Here is an 8,423-nt window from a genome sequence, read left to right as displayed (position 1 = left end):
AACTGAATAGCGTACCTGCTTCCATCTGCATCATCTTGACCCACAACCCAACCTATGTCAATTGGACTAGTGTCAACTGTCAATACAATAGGCCTTTCGCAATTATAATCCACTTTCCTGAGAGTAGGACCAATCTGCAATAACTTCTTCAATTTCCGCATGGCTCTAGTGTGGCTCTCATCCCAATAAAATTTATGCCCCTTTCAAAGCAGCTGATATAAACAATCTGATATTTGTGCAAAATGGGGTATCCAAATCATGTAAAACACATAGGCTCCAATGAATCTCCGTACCTCTGAAGTGGTAGAACAATACTCCGTAATCTTTCCTATAGCATCCACCTTCGCAGGTGAAGGTTTCCTACCATAATACCCACACATATGTCCAACAATGACAACCTCATTTACTCCAAAAACAGATTTTTGCCCTAATAGCATCAAGTTCACTTCTCCTAACCTGGTCAAAAACTTTTCACAAGCTACAATATGATCAGCCACAAAGTATCTACATCCCTGCTCATTTAGACTCTCATTCTTCTCTTCTTCTACACACCCCTTAATGGGCACATCATCCAAGAAAGGCATTGTAAGCTGAGGTATATACTCACGAAGGACCTTATACATGGCATTCATCATATGCGCAACAGAATTAGTGGCACCTTGAGGCAAGGTACACATCCTGACAAGCCCAATAGGAGTTCTCATAGTGGTTATGTTCCTGCTTTCCAAGGCCAGCTGAAACTGATCATATCCCGAATACAAGTCACCTAAAGAATAGATGGCACGTCTAGCAAATGCTTCTGCAAACTCATCCACAACTGTACCTATACCAACATTCCTGATAGTAACTCTGTTTAGTGGCTGCATGTCCTCTATAAATCGGAGAGTACCATTCTTCTTTGGAACCGTAAACCACCTATTTGAGTATGGTGTAGATGACGCCTCTAGGATTCCCATCCTGATTTTCTCATTCAACAAGTCAAATAGCTTTGGCACGTGTGCCCTAGGCATTGAAATAGGCTAGAGGTTCCATGGAATATGAGGAATATTAAAGATCACCATAGGGGCAACAATATCCAGATTCACACATCCAATCTCATGCGAGAAGAAAGCAAACCCCCTTCCATGTCACTCAAGCATATCCTGAAAGCACTGCTTCTCTGAGGGTAGCAAGAAATCACCATTTCCAATTTTTAATTCAGCAAGAGTCTCTGCTGAAAATTTATAGCCTATATGCTCTGGATTCCTCAAAATTGGCTGCTTGGCAGCCCTCTCTATTTGCTGATCACTGTCAGGTGGAAGTGGTCCAGCTACCGGCTTCACCTTCTTATCCACAATCTTGTATTTTGTGTCAACCCTGGCTTCATTATGATTCTTTGCACTACTCAAATCATGTTATAAATAAGCAATTCTAGCCTCTGGTGGGGCTGAATATCCTCAGCCTCTACTCTATGGACTGCATAGAAACAACTCTAAACTCTGGATGCTAAAATATTTCAACAATAAAATCTGTTGGCTGAAAGTTTTCAGCCCTTTGTGTCTCTGTAGGCTGGTCATAATCAGCCGAAAACCCTGTTTTGCTGAATTTCTTCAGCTCTCAATACTTTTTGCTGAGTCACCTCAGCCTCTGACTCTATTTGTGACACAAAATCTGAAATTTCATGAAACATGTCCAGGGACTGCACTGATACATTACTGAGACAACTCTGTATATCACCTTTCAGCATATTTTCCATCTCAGTCATTGTATCTGCACAAACCATACTATCAGACATCCCATCTATAAGCTCATCACCCTCTAAAATACCTGCATTTTTCAAATCTTTCTCCTTCCTACATATGTACTGCCTGGCAGCTCTAGGCAACTTAGAAATCTTCTAATAACTCATCGAACTATTTGCTGAAATTCCAACAAAATTAGAGGAGAAAACACTACTGCCAAGAGGCGAGAACTCCAATCTCCTTTGCTCTGTACCACCGTCGTCTTGCGGAACAACGGTACTTAATGAAAACCCGAATCCCTCACAGTGGGCAAAGGCGCATCTCAAAGAGTATCCCTGTTTCTAGCATGATTTACACACACAGTCATAAACTGGACTGCTCTCATACCATCTTTACTGCAAATCCATGCATAAGCAGATCCATCATCCATTACTTTCGTCTCCATGCACATCTCTATGATGAATGGCTATCCTAGGATTATGGGGTAAGAGCATGAATCTTGCACAAAGAAATGGAAATCCTCCTCTACATCTCTAATAGAAATCCTGACACTGGGACAGGCAGCATACAAATCACTTGTAGTATTATTGGCGACTCTCATACGCCACCCATGCTCTGCATCCATAGGCCATCTATTACTTTCCTAAAATCTACAAACTATGAGATTAATCTCTGAACCATGATCCACCAAAGCAACATAAGGCACCTATTTCTCTCCAATTTTTACCATTGTTTCTATAGTTGCCCTAGCCCAATGACTCCGTGAAAAGTGACGGCACTGTACCAAGATAGGCTCATCAGTTTCAGCATAATGCATAGGGTGAACTCTCTTCTTTGTCTACGAAAAAACAGAAGCATTCTCGACCATAACCTCATTCTCATCCTCATCCAACTCCCCAATCAAAACTCCTTGTGTATCAGTAGTAGACAACGTATGTCTTTTCCTCTTCAGGACTTCTTGGAACTGATCTTGAAACTCTCTTTTCAAAATGCCCCAAACCTTAGAAATAGTAAAAGTCACCTCACCACCAAGTATCTTATCATTAAATATTTTCTTCATGTCCGTAGATGTCTCAATATCGGACATTAATCTAAATCCTAGCTGCTTTCTCTGTCTAGTTTCGTGCCTCTTTTCTTTCTTCTGAGCATCCTCCATTTGTCGTTCTGGCCCTGGTCTCAAAGACGGCCCTGCAGTAGGTGGAGTAACAAACTCACCCCCTCTAGTATTTTTAGCTGCATTTGGATTCTCTTCATCTCTCTTATGCTTCTCCTCAACAAGTACATCTGCTCCCTAAGACTTAGCCCAGTAGGCATAAATAGTGTACTTGTCAACAGGCGAATCCCAACCTGTCTCAGATCTGATGCTAGAACCTGCACTAGTTAAAATAGTCTGCTGAATTTTCCCCTTGTTTGCCGTCTCTATAGCATAGGTCCATAATGCTGACTAATTCTCTGAACCTTTCTCAATCTTGACTCCATATGCAAAAGCATCTCCTCTAGCTGCCACATAAGAAGTACGTGTAGCCATATCATCTACTAATTTCTTCATTCCGCCTTTCCCAGAATTGGTAGCAACAAGCGGAGCTCCTATTTCAGTCAACTAGATCTTGCCATCTTGTCCCCAGAATACCAAATTCTTCCTCCTTGCATCTTGAAAAGATTCACAATCCCTGCAATGCTGATGGTCCATAATATCACACCAAATACATCTTTGATCTCTCCTAGGTACACTAGGAGCACTCCTAGGTGCACTAGGAGCACTAGAAGAAATAGTAGGCGTAGTCGAGGCAAACTGCTCTTTTAATTTCCCCACCAATTCTGCTTTAACTGACTCCAGTGTCAAATCCATTATGCATTTGATTATGTCATCAAGAGAGGAAGGAACCGAAGGAGTGGATGATTTTGGAGCAAAAGGAGCCGGCATCAGTCTTGGAACAGGAGGATTAGAAACAGTAGGCATTGGCATAGGCCAAGTAACTGGCTGAGGAAGAGAAGAAATAACAGGGGTAGAAGCAGACATAGGATCAGAAGATGGCGTCGATGCCATAGATCCATTCTGTAGGCGGGTCTTCCATATCTGTCTCTTGGTCAAAGTCAAGACCGCATCCTAGGCATCTTGCCAATCTGTTTTAAGAGCCATAGGCTTCGTGGGATCCTGAAGAAGCTCTCCTAATTCTTCCTGAAGAGCAGGATTTACAGCTTGCAAGAAAAGCTCAACTTTCTCAATATCCAATGCTCTTTGTTCAATGGCATCAAGTTGACTATACCTCTCTTCAAATTCTCGTATCAATTTTGTAGCTTGGCATGTAGACCCACTCTCGGAATGACTGCCGAGTAGCCATCCCAAAGTCCTCAAGAAAATAATCCTCTTTCAGGGCCTTCTTAAAATCTTGCCAATGAGAAATTTGAAGGAAAAGATCAGTCACTTTTACCCTCACGGCGGGTGTGACAAGGCCAAGAAAATATTTACTCATAAGTCCTGTCGGTACTCCAAAAAATCCCATCTTAATCTCATACATCTTCAAATAAGCTGATACATTATGGCCATCAAATAGCTTCTTTTCATTTTCAACTGCTTCAATCGCCTTAGTCCGTTGATTGCATTCTCTTGCTCCAAATATAGTTGCCTTTGCTGACACAACTGTTGTTGATGTAACTGCTGCTGCTGGTGCATATACAATTGTGTCTGTTGATTTTGAAGTTGCATATACATAGACATATTCTACAAAATATGCTTTAAATCATCCGTAGAAGTACTTTGAAGCAGAAGTCGATGATGGATTCGAAGTAGAGGACAAAGCATGAATCATAGAAGGGGCTGAAATTGATGCTAAAGTGTCTCCCATCCTGAATTTTTTTTAAATGTGACGCTTTCACGTCGAGTTCACCAAAGATGTCGAAGGGTTTTCGAAAGCAAAGTCGCCACCACAGAGGTCCTTGAGAAATTCCAAGATAGAAGATCAATCAACAAGCGAATAAGCAAGATGAGAAAATGATGTCAAGTCTCTGTTTTTATTTCTGCCAATAACTGAAGATGAATAGAAAGCCAAATTAGCTTACTGTGGCAACTTCCACAACACGTTCTCCACTCTCTAAAGTTCCCAGATTAAGCTGTACAATTGAACCTTGTATTGCATGATACAAATCAACAGCCAAAGCTTAAGGCAAGCTTTTGATCTCTGTAATAGAATTACAGGTTGCGAACCTATTATGACTCCAATGACCTGTGAAAACACTGCCTGATTTTCTTGTTGTAGTTCCAGGATTGATGACAACAACAGCTCTGACATTGATGCTATGCCATAATTTCAATTCTTCAGATCGAGGGCCTTCTGTGTCTTCTCCACAAAAAGGTTTTTATTCTTCAGTAAGCCTGGCCACCAGCCAAGAATGGTTGTATCAAAGGTTAACTGTGCAACAGCAACATTCTGAACTTTCTGAAAAAGCAACTCAAGCTCTTCCACTCAAAAATAGCTCAAAACAGAGCTCATGCAACATCAGCAGGATCCAAAATCCATCCCTCCTGGGTTGCACACTCAAGCTGCACTTTCTCTTTCACATTTGGTGTCTTGGCTCATGTCCAAATGTCTGCAATGGGAGAAAGTACATATGACTTGAATCCAGCTTGTGGAAAACAAGATGCTTACTGCAGTTGTCTTGCTTAGTCTGTACAGTCTCTAACCATAGATCTAGAGAGTCGATCAAAGAGATTGTTGATTCAGCCCGTTGTAAAACAAGAGCCTCCTTCCTAAAACCTTCAACAAACTGAACAATTCAATCGCTATAGCCTCTCAATATATTAGAGCTAGGCACCATGCCATTAACATGATCTTTTAAGATGTTGTCTGAAGAAAAACGTGCCAAGAAAGCACAATCACTTATTAAGGGTGCTTTTCTATAATGTCTGTTGGAGGAACTAATCATTGGGAACTACTAGACCTCGAGTAGTACAGGAAGGCCCTTGTCGAATTGCACAAATAGCTCAGATCTCACACAAATTATCTCCTCTGCCAAGGCCTACACAAATAGCTCCTTGGTGACCTTTGTAGGCAGTGGCTCACCATCTAGCACTGCCCCATGCTTGATCCATTGCCAATTCTGAACACGGCTTAGCCGCTTCCTTGTACCGGCCTTTGCAGGTAGACAGAGCTCTGAGATCTATCAATCAGTCGAGAAAGATGATCGAACTGTGTATCCTTTTGATTGGCTAGTATTTCTGAACCATCAAAATTCATTCTTCCTTCTTCTTTCTTGTTTATTCTTTCTCCTCTGTGCCCCTTCCAATAAGGAAGGAGATTGGATTGATGCTTTTCGTATTGCTGGAATCTGGTCTCCCTGTGATGATTATATCATTTGTATCTGATTGGATTGCACAGACTAGTTCTCTGTCTTCTCGATTTTTATACTCATTAGCTTCTGGTGATGTGTCCTCATGAGACTCTGCTTCATCACTGCCAGCAACCTCTGTTCAGATGCATCTATTTGTGTCTGTAATGTCTTGCAAAGGTTGATGGATCGTTGGTACCTTGCAAAATTCTAACGACTGCCAAGACACCCCAAACATCTGCCCCTTGATCGCTCCCTTCCACAGGTTCCAAAGCAGGTCGAAAGCCTCCTCTAGAAATAGCCATCCGTCCCCTTTCTTTCTACTTTTTCCGAAGTAGCCGGCTCATTTTCTCCTTCCCTTTGCATTTCGTAACACAAAAGCACGCTCCACAAAGATGTGTTCTAGCCTCAATTTCTCCTTCTTGAGCCTTTTTTACAAATTCTTCACGCTCTTTTCCAGTGTGGTATGTCCATAATGGTATAACTAGCCCACTGTATATGAGGGACCAGGCAAATTGATCACTATACTCTTCACTTTTGTCATCATGTTTTTACTATTTGTAATTCCTTGTGACCCAATTCTGCTATCCCGAAAACCCTAAAAAGGAAAGTGGCCAGGTCCAGGAGCAGGAGCAGAATTGATCTAAACTATTCTGGTCTCTGTTGTGTCGCTAATCGTGATTTCTTTGTTAATATCTCTTGTGAAAACACAACCCTGCAAAGGAAAATTGTTTGCATTACAGTGGTGGATTCCTTCCTCCACATTGCTGATTCTAATGACTGGAAGTATAGGCCCAAAAGGTTCTTCCCACGCAATCCTCATGTCAGGGCAAACTTTATGAATAACCAAAGGCCATATCATGTTTCCATCTCTTTTGTACTCTCGGCAGAATGTAGCACCTTTTTCCTTGGCATCCAAAACCAAACCCTCTATGTACTTTGCAGATGACTCACTGACAACCGCAGTTATGTCTGAGTCTTCTTGTGGTGCACCGATAGTTAGCTTACTGATCTTTGAAACTATCTTCTGAACTAGCACATCTGGTACTAGTTCCATAACCAAAACAACTTTCATAGCAGTACAGCGCTAGCCACTGTATGAGAAACCACCCTTTACGATATTTGCTGTTGCAAGATCAAGGTCGGCATCAAACATATCAACATGATTTAATTGGGTGTAGAGTCTTTTTCATGTTTCAAGTGCTGACTTGCTATGATAGGTTCTCAAAACATTCAAAAAGGTAGCACTATCTGGCATATTCCCTTGACACATCATCTGGGCATAAAGCAAGAAGGCTCCCTCACTTTCCTCTTGCACAGTGGAGCCCAATATCAGAGTATTCCATGTAACTACATTTGGATACACTCTCTCCATTGGCATTTGTTCAAAACAGTTCAAAGCTTCAACAACAAGCCCATACCTAGCATATCCTGAGATCATTGCATTCCACAAGACTATATACCTTACCCATACCTGATTGAACATTTCCCATGCTTTTTCAAATAAGCCACATTTTCCATAACTTGCAATCAATGCTGTCCATGAGACAGTACCTCTAATAGGCAGTTCATCAAAGATGTCCTGTGCTTCTACCACAGAGCCAAATTTGCTGTACATATCAAGAAAAGTGCTGCCAAGAAAAGGCTCTCTCTCAAATCCTTCTTTAGCAATTTAAGCATGTACTTCTCTGCCCTTACTTCTGAGTTCCCCAACAGTGCATGTTTTCAGAATGCAAATAAATGTGACAGCATTGGATAATAGTCCACCTAAATGCATCTCTTCCCAACAATTTAGAGCTTCCTCACAGAGCCCATTCTCCTTCTAAATTGTTTGTAACAAATACCAGATTCACTCCCAAACAGCACTTATCTCTTCTGTGAAATTGAACATGAACCAACTGAAGGCAAAACAATTAGGCAGAGCAAAGCACAACATCTAAGTATGTACAAAGTAAGAAATGTCACACACACAACTTTTTGGTGGATTCCACACCTCGGATGCGTAGCAGTACGACACCGTAATCACGTGTCCTATGGTTTTACCCCCCTTTCAAAGCCAACAGAGCCATTAGATTTGGGTTCCAGGTAGTAGAGAAAGAGTAGATTTTTTTGATTCACCTTTTTGGTCTACAAAGGAGCTCTTGCAAGTCAGAAAATTGAATTGTTTCTACAAGGAGTTGATCCTGAGCTTCAAGAGTAGCTTGATGATTTCCTAGAGGATCAGACTACAGAGACGGGTTTGAAAACAGAGTGGAGACATGTCAAGGAAGCTGTTACTGCACTTGTGAAGAAGCATAGAAGAAGAGAAAGATTGCATGTCTCTAGCTTGCCCATTGTTAGAGGCAAAACAGTTGAAATATCTAGTAAGTCACCTGC

At 41.5% G+C, this 8,423-nt stretch overlaps 1 pseudogene; it reads right to left on the bottom strand.

The window, feature by feature from the left end:
* Positions 1-6,690: 6,690 nt before the first annotated feature.
* On the bottom strand, positions 6,691-7,203 carry LOC148015124 (NADP-dependent glyceraldehyde-3-phosphate dehydrogenase pseudogene; annotated as a pseudogene).
* Between the last annotated feature and the right edge of the window lie 1,220 nt (positions 7,204-8,423).

Source organism: Lygodium microphyllum, chromosome 24, assembly GCF_053477565.2.
Source record: "Lygodium microphyllum isolate KBCC chromosome 24, Lygodium_microphyllum_v1.1.10, whole genome shotgun sequence".
Lineage (NCBI taxonomy): Eukaryota > Viridiplantae > Streptophyta > Polypodiopsida > Schizaeales > Lygodiaceae > Lygodium > Lygodium microphyllum.
Note: the sequence above shows the minus strand (reverse complement) of the source record. Positions and strands in the feature narration are given on the sequence as shown.